Below are 19,625 nucleotides of genomic sequence, written 5' to 3'. Positions count from 1 at the left end.
CCAGGGTACGTGATGTCTCTGATCGTGTTTTTGGGATCCTCAAGGGGGAGGGGGAGCAGCCCCAAGTCGTGGTACACATAGGCACCAACGACATAGGTAGGAAGACAGATGGGGATTTAAGGCAGAAATTCAGGGAGCTAGGGTGGAAGCTTAGAGTGAGAACAAACAGAGTTGTTATCTCTGGGTTGTTGCCCGTGCCACGTGCTAGCGAAGTGAGGAATAGGGAGAGAGAGGAGTTGAACACGTGGCTGCAGGGATGGTGTAGGAGGGAGGGTTTTGGTTTCCTGGATAATTGGAGCACTTTCTGGGGGAGGTGGGACCTCTACAAACAGGATAGTCTTCAGCTGAACCAGAGGGGTACCAATATCCTGGGGGGGAGATTTGCTAGTGCTCTTCGGGGGAGTTTAAACTCATTCAGCAGGGGGATGGGACCCTAAATTGTAGTTCTAGTGTGCAGGATGTTGAGAGTAGTGAGGGCAGAGATAAGGTTATAAGGACACAAGAGGGCACTGTCAAGCAAGAGCTTGGTTTAAAATGTGTCTACTTCAACGCCAGGAGCATCCGGAATAAGGTGGGTCAGTTTGCAGCATGGGTTGGTACCTGGGATCTCGATGTAGTGGCCATTTCAGAGACATGGGTAGAGCAGGGACAGGAATGGATGTTGCGAGTTCCGGGATTTCGATGTTTCACTAAGAACAGAGAAGAGGGTAAAAGAGGGGGGGGGGGGGGGGTGTGGCATTGTTAATCAAGGAAAGTATTACAGCGGCAGAAAGGACGTTTGAGGACTCGTCTACAGAGGTAGTCTGGGCCGAGGTTAGAAACAGGAGAGGTGAGGTCACCCTGTTGGGAGTTTTCTATAGACCTCCAAATAGTTCCAGAGATGTAGAGGAAAGGATAGCAAAGATGATTCTTGACAGGAGCAAGAGTAACAGGGTAGTGGTTATGGGGGACTTTAACTTTCCAAATATTGACTGGAAATACTATAGTTCGAGTACTTTAGATGGGTCTGTTTTTGTCCAGTGTGTGCAGGAGGGTTTTCTGACACAGTATGTAGACAGGCCAACCAGGGGCGATGCCACATTGGATTTGGTACTGGGTAATGAACCCGGCCAGGTGTTAGATTTAGAAGTTGGTGAGCACTTTGGTGATAGTGATCACAATTCGGTTAGGTTTACCTCAGCGATGGGCAGGGACAGGCATATACAGCAGGGCAAGAATTATAGCTGGGGGAAAGGAAATTATGATGCGATTAGGCAAGATTTAGGATGCGTAGGATGGGGAAGGAAACTGCAGGGGATGGGCACAATCGAAATGTGGAGCTTATTCAAGGAGCAGCTACTGCGTGTCCTTGATAAGTATGTACCTGTCAGGCAGGGAGGAAGTTGTCGAGCGAGGGAGCCGTGGTTTACTAAAGAAGTTGAAGAGCTTGTCAAGAGGAAGAAGAAGGCTTATGTTAGGATGAGACGTGAAGGCTCAGTTAGGGCGCTTGAGAGTTACAAGCTAGCCAGGAAGGATCTAAAGGGAGATATAAGAAGAGCAAGAAGAGGACACGAGAAGTCATTGGCGGATAGGATCAAAGAAAACCCTAAGGCTTTCTATAGGTATATCAGGAATAAAAGAATGACTCGAGATAGGTTCTGGCCAAACAACGATAGTAGTGGGAAGTTGTGTGTGGAATCGGAGGAGATAGGGGAAGTGTTAAATGAATATTTTCCGTCAGTATTTACAGTGGAGAAAGAAAATGTTGTCGAGGAGAATACTGAGATACAGACTACTAGGCTAGATGGGATTGAGGTTCACAAGGAGGAGGTGTTAGCAATTTTGGAAAGTGTGAAAATAGATAAGTCCCCTGGGCCAGATGGGATTTATCCTAGGATTCTCTGGGAAGCCAGGGAGGCGATTGCAGAGCCTTTGTCCTTGATTTTTATGTCGTCATTGTCGACAGGAATAGTGCCGGAAGACTGGAGGATAGCAAATGTTGTCCCCTTGTTCAAGAAGGGGAGTAGAGACAGCCCTGGTAATTATAGACCTGTGAGCCTTACTTCGGTTGTGGGTAAAATGTTGGAAAAGGTTATAAGAGATAGGATTTATAATGATCTTGAAAATAATAAGTTCATTAGAGATAGTCAGCACCGTTTTGTGAAGGGTAGGTCGTGCCTCACAAACCTTATTGAGTTTTTTGACAAGGTGACCAAACAGGTGGATGAGGGTAAAGCCGTGTATGTGGTCTATATGGATTTCAGTAAGGCGTTTGATAAAGTTGCCCACAGTAGGCTATTGCAGAAAATACGGAAGTATGGGATTGAAGGTGAATTAGTGCTTTGGATCAGAAATTGGCTAGCTGAAAGAAGACAGAGGGTGGTGGTTGATGGGAAATGTTCATCCTGGAGTATAGTTTCTAGTGGTGTACCGCAAGGATCTTTTTTGGGGCCACTGCTGTTTGTCATTTTTATAAATGACCTGTATGAGGGTGTAGAAGGGTGGGTTAGTAAATTTGCGGATGACACGAAGGTCGGTGGAGTTGTGGATAGTGCCGAAGGATGTTGTAGGTTACAGAGGGACATAGATAGGCTGCAGAGCTGGGCTGAGAGATGGCAAATGGAGTTTAATGCGGAAAAGTGTGAGGTGATTCACTTCGGAAGGAGTAACAGGATTGCAGATTACTGGGCTAATGGGAAGATTCTTGGTAATGTAGATGAGCAGAGAGATCTTGGTGTCCAGGTACATAAATCCCTGAAAGTTGCCACCCAGGTTAATAGAGCTGTTCAGAAGGCATATGGTGTGTTAGCTTTTATTAGTAGGGGGATCGAGTTTAGGAGCCACGAGGTCATGCTGCAGCTGTACAGAACTCTGGTGAGGCCGCACCTGGAGTATTGCGTGCAGTTCTGGTCACCGCATTATAGGAAGGATGTGGAAGCTTTGGAAAAGGTGCAGACGAGATTTACTAGGATGTTGCCTGGTATGGAGGGTAGGTCTTACGAGGAAAGGCTGAGGGACTTGAGGTTGTTTTCGTTAGAGAGAAGGAGGAGAAGAGGTGACTTAATAGAGACATATAAGATAATCAGAGGGCTGGACAGGGTGAATAGTGAGAGCCTTTTTCCTCGGATGGTGATGGCAAATACGAGGGGACATAGCTTTAAGTTGAGGGGTGATAGATATAGGACAGATGTCAGAGGTAGTTTCTTTACACAGAGAGTAGTAGGGGCGTGGAACGCCCTGTCTGCAACAGTAGTAGACTCGCCAACTTTAAGGGCATTTAAGTGGTCATTGGATAGACATATGGATGAAAATGGAATAGTGTAGGTCAGATGGTTTCACAGGTCGGCGCAACATCGAGGGCTGAAGGGCCTGTACTGCGTTGTAATGTTCTATGTTCTATAACTCTCTGCAGCATTTCTCTGTGAAAGATTGAACTTTATCTCATTTCTTTTTCAGCTGGGAGTCAGTGCGGCTCAGTGGGACTTCTGGCTGTCTCCCACCTCACAATCCATCAGTGCTGAGAAAGCAATGGGAAATATTACTCATGGCTGAGGAAGCAGAGGACACCGATTTAAGGTGAATGGGAAAAGAACCAAAGGCAACATGAGGAAAAACCTTTTTTATGCAGCAAATGGTTAAGATCTGATATGTACTGCCTGAGAGTGTGACGGAGGAAGGTTCAACCATAGCTTTCAAAAGGATATATGATAATTATCTGAAGGGAAAAAAATTCAGGTTTTCATGGAATACATGAGGATGTGGCATGAGCTGAGTTGCTTGTGCAGAGAGGCAGCACAAGCACGATGAGCTGAATCCCTCCTTTTGTGCTGTAAGTATTCTGTGATCTATGATTCTATACAAAGTGAAACCAACACTCACAGATGAGAAACTGACAGGTACAGTGTAAACCCCACACTAACAAACCAGCAAATGCCAGGGACAGAGTAAAACCAACAGTCCCAGACAAGAAACTGACAGATACTGTGTGAAACCCAAAAATCACTTATCAGGATTTGGCAGTTAATGTGTAAAAACCTCTCTTCAATATCCATCCTGCAAGGTACAAAGAAAATTAGGTACAAACCCAGGCTCATACTTCGAAGACTGAGAGATAAAGAGCAAAACACAGACTCACCTACAAGAGGCTGACAAGTACAGAGAATAAAACAGAGGGGGTGCAGATTAAAAACACATGCATGTAACGGATACTGATAGGGATAGAATCAAACCCTTTCTCACACATGACACGAAAATTGGTGGTGTCGTAAATAGTGAGGAGGAAAGCCTTAGATTTCAGGCCAATATAGATCGTCCGAGGCAGAGAATATAAGAGCAGGGAGGTTATGACGGAGCTGTATAAAATGCTAGTTAGGCCACAGCTGGAGTACTGTGTACTGTTCTGGGCACCACACTATAGGAAGGATGTGATTGCACTGGAGAGGGTGCAGAAGAGAGTCACCAGGATGTTGCCTGGGCTGGAGCATTTCAGCTATGAAGAGAGACTGAAAAGGCTAGCATTGTTTTCCTTAGAGCAGAGAAGGTTGATGGGAGATAAGATTGAGGTTTACAAAATTATGAGGGGCATTGATGGGTTAGATAGGAAGAAACATTTTACCTTAGCGGAGGGGTCAATAACCAGGTGGCATAGATTTAAGGTAAGGGGCAGGAGGTTTAAATGGGATTTGAGGAAAAAATGTTACCCAGAGGGTGGTTGGAATCTGGAACGCACTCCCTGAAGAGGTGGTAGAGGCCGGACCCCTCACAACATTTAAGAAGTATTTAGATGAGCACTTGAAATGCTATAGCATACAAGGCTACGGGCCAAATACTGGAAAATGGGATTAGAATAGTTAGGTGTTTGATGGCCAGCACAGACACAATGGGCTGAAGGGCCTGTTTCTGTGCTGTATAACTCTATGATTCTATATCAGAAACTGATAGATCTGCACAAAAGCTGATGTTCACATACAAGTTGTTGAAAGATATGTGGTGAAACTCACATTTTTTTAATTTCCAAAATATACTTTATTCACAAAAATCAGTAAAAATTACATTCCCAAACAGGTTAAAACAGCATCAAGTCAAAAAATACAAACAGTGCAAAGGTGATCAGTTACCTTCTGTACAATCATGAGTTGCCTCACAACCCTTCCATTTCATTGTCATGCCATATACATTTTTACATTTACAGCACACAAAATTTCTCCGATACAGTTCGAGGGATTTCCCATGGATCCAGCCCCTCAGTTCAGCTTGGTGAGGGGACCTTACACTGTGGTCTTTCCCCATTGAGCCTTTGCTGCGGCTGCCCCAAGCTTTAGTGCGTCCCTCAGCACGTAGTCCTGGACCTTGGAGTGTGCCAGTCTGCAACATTTGGTGGTGGACAACTCTTTTCGCTGGAAGACCAGCAAGTTTCGGGCAGACCAAAGGGCGTCTTTCACCGAATTGATAGTCCTCCAGCAGCAGTTGATGTTTGTCTCGGTGTGCGTCCCTGGGAATAGCCCGTAGAGCACAGACTCCTGTGTTGCAGAGCTGCTTGGGATGAACATCGACAAAAACCACTGCATCTCTTTCCACAAAGTTAACTCACATAGCAATAGCAGAAACAGTCACAAACCAAAAACTGAAACATACAGAGTAAAAACCCACATTCTCACACCAGAAATTCACGGCTACAAAGTGAAGCTGACTCTCTCCTCCCAGGCACTGACATGTACAAAGGAAAACACACACTAACATACCAGGAAATGAAATGTAGGAAATAAAACCTGATTATCATGTCAGAGATTGGCATTAATGACAGTTGTGGTACCCAGAATGCTCTGCGCTCCAGAATTTGCCTTGTCTCTGATAAGGAGCAGGCGCGGTAGTGGCTGAGCTCCATCTGCAGCTGGAGCGGAATATTCACAAAGTGCAGGGAGACCGTGCCCGTAGCGGGTGCACACAGCTGGAGCAGGGCGTCAAAGCCACAATAGGATGGAACAATCCCGTTTGTGTCCCTGCGGGTGGTGGTGAAGCTTTTCCCTGTGAGGCTTCCCGAAACTGCCCGCCAGCAAGGTCAACTGGTCAGAGAGCGTCTGAAATGGATAGGAATTGGGGATTGGGCAGGGAGCGTCTCTAAATGAATAAGATTTGGGGACTGGGCAAGGAGCGTCTGTAAATGGATAAGAATGGGGGATTTGGCAGGGAGCGTTTTTTTATCCGTTCGTGGGATGTGGGCGTCGCTGGCTCGATCTCAGCTACAGTAATGTGTCCAGTTCTGGGCACCAGGTTTCAGAAAGGACATCAAAGCTTTTGAGACAGTTCGGAGGAGATTTACGAGAATGATACCAGAGATGAGGGGTTTCAGTTCTCTGGACAGGGTGGTGAAGCTGGGATTGTTGGCCAAAAATGTCAAGGGGAGGTGAGGAGAGATCTTTTTACCCAGTAACTGATTCGGATTTGGAATGAATTGTCTGACAGGGTGGTGAAAACAGATTCAAATTATAACTTTCATGAAGGAATTGGACAAATATTTCAAAGTGAATTTCTCCAGGATTATGGGGAAATCGGCAGGGGGTTCGACTAATTGCATCATTTTTTTCACAGATTCAGCACAGGCACAAAAGACCGATTGGCCTCCTTCTGTGCTGTATGATTCTCTGAAATAGTGATAGTCAGGGCAAGTCTGTAGAAGAAGGAGAAATGGAGACAGGTCAGGGAGAGCACATCACCAAAACTGGGAGATACTACATTGGACAGGGAGGGTCGGAGGGGGAGAGAGCACGTACATACATTCAGAATCAGCACCTTCAGGGGAAGAGAGAGAGAGGAACCAGTGAGTGTAGAACTGAACCCAGCCAGAGTCAACCTGCTAAAACACCAGTGAGTTCACACTGGGGAGAGATCATTCACCTGCTCCGTGTGTCGGAAGGGGTTCATTCAGTCATCCAACCTCACTGAACATCAACTTGTTCACACTGATCAGAGACCTTTTTAATGTCCTGACTGTGAGAAGAGCTTGAAAAGCAGTAATGATCTGCTGAAACACCAACACACTCACTCTGGGGTAAGGCCGTTCCCCTGCCATGTGTGTGGGAAGGGATTCACTCAGTCATTCAATCTGCTGCAACATCAGCAAGTTCACATGTAACTGCAGGGGTTGGATTCTGCTGTTGTTGCTGCTATTCATCACTTTCAGAGACAAAGTTGGGTCTTACTTTATAACCAGTGTAGTCCAGAGCAAAAGCGTCTTCTTAATGTTGAGATAAACGGGAGAAGAAACCGGGAAGTGGCGGCGAGGATGGGGGAGGTGCTGCACCATCACTTTAATGGTGCACCCTCCCTCCCCCGGGGTCCTCGCTGCACGTCCGCCAGGCCTGGCGGCTCTGATTGGGGTCGTGAGAGCCCCTGAGACTCGGTGCAGCTGAGGCTGCGCTCACCCCCGCTCAGCTCTGTTGTGATATTTAAAATACGAAAGGCCTGTTGGACTGAGAGCTGATCTGGAATTTAGAAAGCAGCATTACTGGAGGCTCATTGCTGCTCAGCACAATCTCACCCCCAATCCTGGGAATTGTTGATTCTGACACCCTGTAGTTCAGTTCTGCAATTAACTAGAGGGGGAGATGTGTGAGCAGAAAAACAGAGCGAAATGAAAACACAGCTGGACAGATGTGCAACAGGTCAATCCACTGTTACAATAACTCCATCACTGACTCCCTCCTGACAGTAATCAGCCCTTTCACAGAGACTGTGGGTGGCTCTGAAAAGAGCCTTTGGTTTATTAGATGTCATTTCGGCCGCTTTACTTTTTCTGGGAGCTCTGAGTGCTGGTTTTCTTGGGCAGCAGCACGGCCTGGATATTAGGCAGCACCCCGCCCTGAGCGATGGTCACCCCTCCCAGCAGCTTGTTGAGCTCCTCGTTGTTGCGGACGGCCAGCTGCAGTTGTCTGGGGATGATGCGGGTCTTCTTGTTGTCCCAGGCCACGTTACCGGCCAGCTCGAGGATTTCAGCGGTCAGATACTCGAGCATTTTGCAGCGCCAACATCATCACATTTCCGCAACAAATCCATCTTCGTGCATGCGTGATAAAGTGTCATTGGGTATCTAGCCACCCCATCCCCCCACCACTTGGCTGGAGGAAGTGGCTGAATAGGAGATTTTGAAGCTGTCGCTCTCCCCCTCGGCAACTCACTCCAGGCCTCGACGATTCCCCCCCTCAGCCGGTCGCTCCAGACCTCGCTGCTCCCCCCCCCACTCCTCTGGCCAGTTGTTCCTAGCTTCGCACCACCCCACTCTCTGGCCACTCGCTCCAGGCCTTGCCGCTTCCCTCCTCTCAGCCACTCACTCCTACGTCGCCCCGTCACCCCTTGCGGCCCTCCTGCTTCTACAGGTGGCGCCTGGTGAAGAAATGTGGGAGCGAGTGTCACGGCCAGAGCTAGCAGCTGTGGGCTGGGCTGGGACAGGGTGGGGGGGTGGGGGTGCAGAGAGCGAACAGCCAGAGTGCGGAATTTCGCCAGTAGGGAGGAGGGGGAGAAAGCGAGTTGCAGAGGGGGGAAGAGCGGTCAGTGGGGTGGGAGCTAGGAGCTGCGTTCGGGTGAAGTCAATCCTGGTCAGTTATATAAACAAATCACAATAACGAATTGGCAGCACATTTTATCCTCTGCCCGATTTTCCTTTCCATCGATTGGGGTGCTAATTCACTATCTTCCAATGGAAATTCAATCATAAAATTCCTTTTGTATTTAATAGGATTACTGAAATGTTAAATGGATCTGAGGATTACAGTTAGTATTAGCAAACGCACCCGAGTGAATTAGCACCCCAATCGATGGAAAGGAAATTCGGGGAAAGTATAAAATGTGCTGCCAATTCGTTATTGAGATTCGTTGAGTAATTCGATTCTGCCCAACACTGAAATTGGCGGCTTTTTTGAATTCAAACTTTCTGCCAGGACGACAATTTAAGCCAATGATTTGCTGTATTTTCTAATTCGAGGCTCGGCAATTGGTTAAGACATGCGAATGGGAAGAGGGTGACCAATCAGAAGTGGGCTCTGGATAGCGCGGGCTCAAACTGCGGGAATTCCAGGTCCCTGAATGAATGAGCTGAAACTGATCAGTTTCACAAACCCTGTCAGTTTCAGTGCAGGAAACACCGTCTCGGGAGAAATAACATCACAAGTGGGTTTGGTTCCAGTGACGGCTGCTGCAAAACTCCCGGATTCTCTCATTGCAGCGAAATCATTTTGAAATTCAATGAAAACAATGAGTGATTCTGGAGGAGTGATGGCTTTTCACTGAGGGCATGTGTCGACTGGAGAAATAATTAACTGTGGAGCCTCAGGCACTGTTTACACAGCCCGTTCAGAAAATCAAATCCACTGCACATCCTTGCTACAAATGAAATGTCAAATTTGGGGATTCTAGTTTTGTATCTCGAACACAGCACAGATTTATTCCAGACAGTTCTAAACAGCCTATCCCAGCTCCCGTTTCCAGGTCACTGCTCTCTCTGTGAGACGGTGGGTGGCTCTTAGAAGAGCCATTGTTGTGTTTGCTGGAAAGGGTCGAGTTGTTCAGCCGCTGAATTCGTAGAGAGTGCGGCCCTGCCGTTTCAGAGCGTACACCACATCCATGGCAGTGACCGTCTTGCGCTTGGCGTGTTCAGTGTAGGTGACCGCATCCCTGATCACATTCTCCAGGAAAACCTTCAACACCCCGCGAGTCTCCTCATCGATCAAACCCGAGATCCGCTTGACCCCGCCACGGCGAGCCAGGCGGCGGATTGCTGGTTTGGTGATGCCCTGGATATTATCACGAAGCACTTTGCGGTGCCGCTTTGCTCCGTCTTTGCCCAGCCCTTTCCCTCCTTTACCTCTGCCAGACTTTCTTTTATTAATTTCCAAAATATACTTTATTCATAAAAATCTGTAAAATAAAAATACATTACAAAACAGTTCCAAAAAGCACCATGTCAAACAATACAAAGAGTGCAAAGGAGATCAGTTTCCTTCAATACAGGAGTGAGTTACCTCACAACCCTTCCATTTCATTGTCATGCCATGTACATTTTACAGCAAACAAATATTTTCTGGCTACAGTTCGAGTGGTTTCCCATGGATCCAGATCCTCAGTTCAGCTTGGTGAGGGGACATTACACTGTGGTCATTCCACATTGAGCCTTTGCTGCGGCTGCCCCAAGTTTTAGTGCGTCCCTCAGCACGTAGTCCTGGACCTTGGAATGTGTCAGTCTGCAACATTCGGTCATGGACAACTCTTTGCACTGGAAGACCAGCAAGTTTCGGGCAGACCAAAGAGCGTCTTTCAACGAATTGATAGTCTTCCAGCAACAGTTGATGTTTATCTCGGTGTGCGTCCCTGGGAACAGCCCATAGAGCACAGACTCCTGTGCTACAGCGCTGCTTGGGATGAACCTCGACAAAAACCACTGCATCTCTTCCACACCTGCTTTGCAAAGACACATTCCTGAAAGAGGTGGGCAACGTCTCTTTTCCACCACAGCCACCTCGAGGGCCGCGTGTGGATGGGGTGAGACTTCAGGTGTGCAGGAAGGATCTGACAGGGAGGGCTCTTCTCACCATCAGCCAGGCAACATCTTGGTGCTTGTTTGAAAGTTCTGGTGATGAGGCATTCTGCCAAATGACTTTGGACTTCTGCTCAGGGGACCATCCGACAGGATCCACCATCTCCTTTTCCCGTAGGGCCTTGAGGATATTCCGTGCAGACCACTGCCTGATGGATTGGTGGTCAAAGGTGTTTTTCCACAGAAACTTTTCCATGAAGGATAGGCAGTACGGCACAGTCCAACTGGATGGAACATTCCGCGGCAATATGACCAGGCCCATCCTTTGCAACACTGGGGACAGATAGAACCACAGCACGTAGTGACACTTGAAGTTTGCAAATTGGGGATCTACACACAGCTTGATGCAGCCGCACACAAAGGAAGCCATAAGGATGAAGGCGACGTTGGGTACATTTTTCCCGCCCTTATCCAGAGGTTTGAACATCGTGTCCCTCCGGACTCGGATCATTTTGGATCCCCAGATGAAGTGGAAAATGGCTCAGGTGATCGCCACAGCGCAGGAATGCGGTATGGGCCAGACCTGCACCACGCACAGCAATGTGAGTGCCTCGCACCTGATGACCAGGTTCTTACCCATAATGGGGAGAGATCGCTGCTCCCACATGCTCAGCTTCTGTTGTACCCTGGCTACTCGCTCCTTCCAGGTTTTGGTGCACGTCTCAGCCCTTCCAAACCATATCCCCAGCACCTTCAGCTAATCTGACCTAACGGTGAAGGGGACAAAGGATCGGTCAGCCGAGTTCCCAAAGAACATGGCCTCGCTCTTGCCGTGTTTAACATTGGCTCCCAAGGCCAGTTCGAGCTGGTCGCAGATGCTCATCACTCTGCGCACAGACAGTGGATCCGAGCATAAAACGGCGACGTCATCCATGTACAGGGATGTTTTAACCTGAGTGCCTCCGCTGCCTGGGATTGTCACCCCTCTGATGCTCGCATTCTTCCTAATAGACTCAGCAAAGGGTTCAATACTGCAAACAAACAAGACAGGGGAGAGAGGACAGCCCTGTCTGACTCCAGATTGGATCGGGAAACTTTCTGATTCCCACCCATTGATTGAGACTGCACTACTGATGTTTGTGTAGAGTAGTTTGACCCCATTGCAGATTCCCTCCCCAAACCCCATTTTGGAATGCACATCCATCATGTAAGTGTGCGATATCCTGTCAAAAGCCTTCTCCTGGTCCAGGCTGATGAGGCAGGTGTCCACCCTCCTGTCCCGTACATAGGTGATCACATCCCTGAGTAGCGCAAAGCTATCAGAGATTGTCCTGTCTGGTATAGTATAGGTCTGATCAGGGTGAATCACCAACTCCAGAGCAGACTTGAATCGACTGGCTATGTCTTTTGACAGAATCTTGTAGTCAGCATTAAGCAGAAATCGGGCCACCAATTTCTGATTTCTGTCCTCTCCCCCTTCTGCTTGTCGATGAGCGTGATGATGCCTTTCCTCATGGATTCTAACATGCTGCCAGCCTGGAGCATACTCTTGTTTACTGGCAGACATGTTGATTCTTTCCTCAAATCAGTGCACAATAAAAGAGACTGATTCTGTCAGGCTCCTTTTTATACAGGCCACCTGGACCTGGCTGAGAAAGGCAGAGTGAGAGCAGGGAGGGGAGGAGACAAGAGTGAAGATTAAACAGAGAGCTAGATGGAGGAGACACCCAGAGTGACAGACAGAGAGAGAACGGCCCCTCATCTTTCAGCTCCACCTCCAGTTTCCTCCGGGCTGCCAATTTCAAACCCTTTATTAACAGTAGAACCAAAACCCAGCTCTCCACACAAACCCTTCCAGACTCGGCCTTCATAGTCAAGACTTTCCAGAAAGCCGGAGCTTTTAAATATGGTCCCGATGCAATTAACACTCAGTAATATTCCCACCTAAACACAGTCCATTCTATACTAAGAAACCTCCTCAGTAACATCACCATTTCCACACACACCCGCTTCCTGCAGTTTACAAACACCTTACTGCAGCTGTTTGGGGAATCTCCTGTGTTAAGATTGGAGTTAGAAAGCGGCCTTTACCCGGCAGTGTTATTGTCTCACACTGAATCTGCCAGACATCCTGTTCTCTTTATTGCGAGAGAGAAAGCACGGATTTAGGAAATGTTCATTTGAAATGATCTCTATTGAGAACGATCCCGGCCGTGGGACAGGTATTCCAGTGCAAAGAGCTGTCCATGACCGAGTGTTGCAGACTGGCACATTGCAACGTCCAAAACTATGTGCTGTGGGACGGCATTAAAGCTTGGGGAAGCCACCATGGAGACACAATGGGGAAAGGCTGCAGTCTGAGGCCCTAGTAGGCCATCGTACAGTGAGGGGCTGGAACCTGTGTAAAACCCCTCGGGCTGTTTGCACCAGAGAATGTTTGATGTGTAATGTAAATACTGTAAATATAACCTGTGCAGGCAGGGATAGTGAGATACATCATGTACATTATTGAAGGAAACTGATCTGTATTGTACCTTATGTAATATTAAATTTGAACTGCTTTGCAATGTAATTGCACAAATTATATGAATAAAATACATATTGTGCAAAAGAGAGCAGCTTTCCTGTCAACACACACCTTGTCTCAGGGCACAACTTTCCTGTGATCTTGTCATACCCAACTTCGCTCTATATCTTCTGACACACACACTTTACAGTCTGTCATTTCCAAAAACAAGCATTCTAAAATCAAAAGACCTTTTGTTTATTTCTCCTTTCTTTTCATTTCTCCTCTATTCTTCTCAATCACTCCCTTCAACAGTCCTATTCAGATCAAGGTGGTCTGTGAATAGTGTCACAACTCACTTCTGACACTATTGTTATGCTTTTCTCTTGTCTCATTCAATGGGAAAGTTTTATTCACCAGTCTGTTGCTGTTTTACACTCTTGCCATACCATCTGGTATTGCATCCATCTGAATTCTGTGCTTTCATGGCCTTACATATCTTTTCCTCTTCTGGATGATTTGTTTGCTTCAGTTCCATTCAACCAGGCTGGACCACAGGGAAGCTTAGAACCTTTGCCTTGGACGGGTCCACGTTGATCCACTACATTCAGAATCACCTCCTTGAAATAACTCCAAGGTACAACTACAGTAACCACACAGCATCTGCTTCAAACACTCCTCCAAATTTTATCTGTTCTGACTGTCAACACCTCCAGCTCTTTTCTTTAAGTGGAACCCATCAGGTGTGCATAGGCTCCTTCTATTCTGAAAGCTGTAGCACTGGTTCAGGGAATTCAGCCCTGTTTCTCTACTCGAAAGGATCAGCCATGCTTGATCTGCCTCGTATTTTGCTTTTATTGCAACGTTACAAGACCTCCAATCCTCTGGCACCACACCTGTATCCAGTGAGGGATTGGAAAATGATGGTCAGACCTTCCACTATTTCTTCCCTGGCTTCTTTCAACAGCCTGGGGTACATTTCATCTGGTCCTGATGATTTATCCACATTCAAGGATGCTCATCCCATTAAGACTTCCTCTCTCCTTAAGTTATCACGTCCAATACTTCACACTCCTCCTCCTTAATAACAATATCTGCATCACCCTCTCATTCGGGAAATCAGTAATGTATTCATTAAGGATATTGGCAACATCTTCCACCCCGACACAAAGGTTACATTTTTGATCTTTTATGTGCCCTGCTGTTTGCTTAGTTGCCTCTGACTCGAATGTTTTGATGCAACATCTTTGGGTCCATTGTTACTTTGTTTGTCCATGTTCTTTCCTGCTTTTTCTTTGCTCTTCACCGCTGCTCCCAAACGCCTCCAGTGCAGTCAAAACACAACTTGTCAGAATTAGGATTCGAAAACACGCCTCCAATGGAGACTACGACCTAAACGCAGCGCCTTAAACCGCTCGGCCATCCTGACAGCCTGCGATGCACTATCAATGCTAAGGAAATTATTCATTATTTGTGAAAGTATTTGTGAGATTGTGGAAATGTCTGGAAGAGGAAAGACCAGCGGGAAAGCTCGGGCCAAGGCCAAGTCTCACTCCTCCCGGGCTGGACTGCAGTTCCCAGTGGGCCGTGTTCACAGGCTCCTGAGAAAGGGCAACTATGCTGAGCGTGTGGGTGCCGGAGCCCCGGTCTATCTGGCTGCTGTGCTCGAGTATCTGACCGCTGAAATCCTCGAGCTGGCCGGTAACGCAGCCCGGGACAACAAGAAGAGCCGCATCATCCCCAGACAACTGCAGCTGGCCGTCCGCAACAACGAGGAGCTCAACAAGCTGCTGGGAGGGGTGACCATCGCTCAGGGCGGGGTGCTGCCTAATATCCAGGCCGTGCTGCTGCCCAAGAAAACCAGCACTCAGAGCTCCCAGAAAAAGTAAAGCGGCCAAAATGTCATCAAATAAACCAAAGGCTCTTTTCAGAGCCACCCACAGTCTCTGTGAAAGGACTGGTTACTGTCAGGAGGGAGTCAGAGATGGAGTTATTGTAACAGTGGATTGACCTGTTTCACATCTGTCCAGGTGTCTTTTCAGTTCCCTCTCTGGATTTCGCTCTGTTTCTCTGCTCACACATCTCCCCCTCTAGTTAAGTGAAGAAGTGAACTACAGGGTGTCAGAATCAACAATTTAATAAATCCCGCTGCCTTCGATTTTATAATTCCCGAGATTATCCCGGTACATTAACGGGAACTGGTTCGGAGCTGATGAATTAATTTAATAATGAAGTGTCCGGGTTAATTCTCTGTTTTTTATTTGGACAGTTTGAATTGTGTTTTTTTTTTCTCTCTGGTGATCTGAGCGCCGCTTCTCAATGAGAATCTGCTCCCAGAACAGAGTAAATGCAGGAAGGAAGAGGCCATTCTCGGGCTGTGTGTTTCTCTCCTAACCTGATCTGTTTCGACCGCACTGTTCCCAGAGGGCGGAATCAGTGAGAGTTGTGCACACACAGGAGCTGAGTCCATTGCAGCGCTTTAATATGTGCCTGCTCCCCGGCCCTCCCTATTCTCCGGACACAGAGCTGTCTGTTTCCCCCCGGCGGCGGGATAGAGTCGGGGATTCTCTCCCCGTAGTGTCAGGGTCTGCAACCCCGGGGAACTGGCGGTTCGAGTCAGAATGACCGAGCTGCCTTATATGTCCTGTGTACTAATCTCCAATGGATTCAAATATTAGTGAACTCATTGGGTAATGTTTGTAAATAACCCTCATGTGAACGGACCCGGCTCCATTAATGCCTTCCAAATAAAACTGGGATCCATTTCTTTTCCCCAAATGCCAGCGAACGGATCCCAGGAGCGGGGTTGAGATTGTGCTGAGCAGCAATGAGTCTCCGGTAATGCTGCTTTCTAAATTCCAGATCAGCTCTCAGTCCGACAGGCCTTTCGGGAAAGGGATGTGACAAAACAGAAACCATGTGACCGCCCCTTCAATCTAATGGGTTTGATGATGAACAGAGATGGCAGCTCTTTCCTTTGCTGATTTGGTGGCTCTGAAAAGAGCCCTTGTTACACTTGTTACTGAAGCTGGGTTTAAGGTGCGTTCCCCGCGGATGCGGCGGGCCAGCTGGATGTCTTTGGCCATGATGGACCGGGATCATTCTGGTGAATCTGCTCATTTTCCGACAGAAGCATCAGTCGCTGTTTGAACTGTTTAAAGTCAGGGGTGTATTAGCAGCCAGAAAGTGAAGGGCAGTTCATTGCTCCCTGCAGCATTATCCGCCTCTTCCAGGAGAAAAGATCAGAAACCGCTCGTTTCTGTCAGTCCCCGAGAAGCCTGTGAGAAGCGGTTAGTCGCTAATTTGTTCCTTTTACAGAGTGGAAGCTGATATTTGTCCCGTTTTAAATTGCTGAACCGGACCTTCCTCCCGCCGCTTACAGTTAACAGATTGACAAATGAAAACGATTCCTAAAATCGCGTCAGGATTTTGTGACGGTAAATACAGTAAAACAGAACATAAAATGAGAGGTTTTAAAATTGTTGCCTGAAAATTGAAATTTTCCATCACTTCAATTCCTTCCTGCTCTGGAATTGCCGGTCTTTTTCCAATTGGAAAATTTAAGCCAATGAGAACTTCTATTTACTTATATGTGATTCTCCTATTGGTTAAGAATTGGATTGAGAAGCGGGTGACCAATCAGAGACAGAGTCAAACTGCGGGGATTCCAGGCCCCCAGTAACTGAGCTGAAACTGTTCAGATTGACAAACCCTGGCAGTAGCTTCACACATTGGACACTTCACACTGAGTCATTCAAGGGCTGGTGTGAGAAAAGCTTCAGATCCTGTCATTACTCTCTGACTCATTATTCATCTCGAACCAAACAATTAGTAAATGTGAAGCAGTGAAGAGACTTTTCACTCTCACTGCAGAATGTGTCATCTGGGGAAATAAGGAACTATTATTTTCGGAGATTCCAGGTACATTCCTCCCTGAACAAATCCATTCCTCACATTCCCGATCACAGCCTATCCCAGCTCCTGTTGCCACCCGACTCCAGCTGAATTGGAGAAACTCATGTGTTGGGGTTTGAGTTGTGAGGTGGGGTTTCTCCGCCAGTGTTCCTGTCTTACAGACTCTCCCCCTGAATTTGTGAACTGAGACTGCACCGAACACATCTCCAGTTCGAGTGAGGGCCGGATATCCCTCTGTTTTATTACAGAGAGTGGGGAAAGGGCTGGGTGGAGGGGAGTCACCAGGGATCCTGGATTTACTCCTAATCATTTCCATGTGGAATCTGCAGGCGGGGCCGGGACAGGGATCATTTGATCAGGGGATCAGCTCTTTCCTGAGAGATGTGGGTGGCTCTGAGAAGAGCCTTTGTGTTCAGATGTTTCCAAGTTTCCCGCGCTCTTTCACTTCTTTCCAGACCCTGCTTTCTGAGCCTTCGCTGCTTTCGGCTTGACCTTGCTCTTCCATGTCTGCACTTTCTTCAGCGCCTTTCCGCCCGCCGCACTCTTGCCTTTTTTGACCTTCTTCGCAGGAGACTTTTTCTGAAGCGCTGCTTTCTTCACCACCTTATTTGGCGTTGCCGCCGCCTTGCTGCTCGTTTTCTTGGCTGTTACTTTCTTTGTTGTCACTTTCACGTCTGCTGATTTCTTCACTAAAGATTTCTTGTCTGCTGGTTTCTTCACTGAAGATTTCTTGTGTGCTGGTTTCTTCACCTTCTTTCCCACTTTTCCCTAGGTTTTCCTTCTTGCTGATTTTGAAGGAGCCGGAGGTTCCCTGTCCCTTGCTCTGCACCAGGGAGCCTTTGTTCACATTCCTCTTGATACTTTGCTTGATCTGGGTTTTGAGCTTCGCCTGAGCGGTGGCAGACCTGCAAGGAATCAACTACCAGCTAGCGTATAAAGCGAGACCAAGGCTCAGGGCCTTCAGTTACCTGGAGGGGAGTCGGAGAGGCAGCGGATCCTGTGAGGAACCACAATCCAGGAAGGATGAGAAGGTCATTGAAAGGGTACAGAGGAGATTAAGTTAAAGATTTACCAGTTTATAAGCAAGAGCAGAGCCAAGGAACTGTGCTGGGGCAGATCAAATAATAGGAAGCTGTGATCAGTTGGAAGGCAAGAGTGATTAAATGACAGAAGAGATGATGGTGCAAGGCAAAAGTCAGGGAAAGAAAAAGTAACGTTTTGTAAGCACAGATACCAGGAGTGGGGTTTGAACCCACGCAGATACACGTCTATTGGATCTTAAGTCCAACGCCTTAACCACTCGGCCATCCTGATACATTAGCCAGCCACTGAAAATGAAATTTAATGTGATCCGGGTGCCATCTGGCCTTTTCCAAGACAAAGTTGTGACTCCTCTCCCATGCTGAATTGGACCCTTCATTATTTATGAACCTCAATCGGATCACCCCTCAGTCAAGGTTTCTCTAAGGTGTAGGGTCCCAACTCTATTAGTCTAAATTGATAACCAAGATGTCTTATACTGGGAATTCGTCGAATGTCTCTCCTCTGTACCCTTTCCAAAGCCTCAATATCACCCATCATGTGAGGAGACCAAGACTGGATACAATATTCCAAGTGAGTCCTGACCAAGGTTTCATAAAAGGACAAATTCGGGACATCTCAGATACTGAAGGAGTCCATGTCCAGAAGCAGCAAGACCTGGACAACATTCAGACTTGGGCTGCTAAGTGGCAAGTAACATTTACACCACATAAGTACCAGGCAATGACCATCTCCAACAAGAGAGAATGTAACCATCTCCCTTTGACGTTCAACAGCATTACCATCGCTGAATCCCCCCACCATCAACATCCTGGGGGTTACCATTGACAAAAGCTTAACTGGACCATTCATATACATACTCTGGCGACAAGAGTAAATCAGATAGTGGGAATTCTGTGATGAGTAACTCAGCGCAAGGCACATGGTGAAATGCTCATTAGGAGAGCTGGAGAAATGGACTGGTCAGGTGGGCAGAAAAGTGGCAAATGGAATTCAACTTGGAGAAGTGTGAGGTGATGCCTTTGGTGAGGTCAAACACAGCAAAGGAAGACACAATTAATGGGTGAATGCTGAGAGGTGTAGAGGAAGTGAGGGACCTTGAATTGAATGTCCACAAATCCCTGAAAGTAGCAGGATAGGTTGATAAGTTGGTTGAGAAGGCTGATGGAATCCTTTCCTTTATTAGCCAATGTATAGAATATAAGAGCAGGGAGGTTATGCTGGTACTGTATAAATCATAAGTTAGGCCACAACTTGAGTTCTGTGTGCAGTTCTGGTCACCTCATTCCAGAAAGGATGTAATTGCACTTGAGAGGTTACAGAGGAGATTTACGAGGATGTTGCCAGGACTGGAAAAATGCAGCTATGAGGAAAGATTGGATAGACTGGGGTTGTTCTCCTTGGAATAGAAGAGGCTGAGGGGAGATTTGATTGAAATGTACAAAATTGTGAGGGGTCTGGATAGAATGGATGGGAAGGGTCTATTTACCTTAGTAGGGAGGTCACTGACTAGGGGGAATAGATTTAAAGTGATGTGTTGAACAATTAGAGGGGAGATGAGAAAAGGTTTTTTCACCCAGAGGGCTGTGGGAGTCTGAAACTCACTGCCTGTAAGGGTAGCTGAGGCAGAAACCCTCAACTCATTTAAAAGGAGTCTGG

General features: G+C 47.2%; 1 non-coding gene across 1 annotated transcript; it reads right to left on the bottom strand.

Moving 5' to 3' along the window:
* Window positions 1-18,156: 18,156 nt before the first annotated feature.
* Window positions 18,157-18,239, bottom strand: trnal-uaa (transfer RNA leucine (anticodon UAA)). Its single transcript has one exon. It is a non-coding gene; the product is annotated as a tRNA-Leu (tRNA).
* Between the last annotated feature and the right edge of the window lie 1,386 nt (window positions 18,240-19,625).

This window comes from Heterodontus francisci, unplaced genomic scaffold (genome assembly GCF_036365525.1).
Source record: "Heterodontus francisci isolate sHetFra1 unplaced genomic scaffold, sHetFra1.hap1 HAP1_SCAFFOLD_221, whole genome shotgun sequence".
Lineage (NCBI taxonomy): Eukaryota > Metazoa > Chordata > Chondrichthyes > Heterodontiformes > Heterodontidae > Heterodontus > Heterodontus francisci.
Note: the sequence above shows the minus strand (reverse complement) of the source record. Positions and strands in the feature narration are given on the sequence as shown.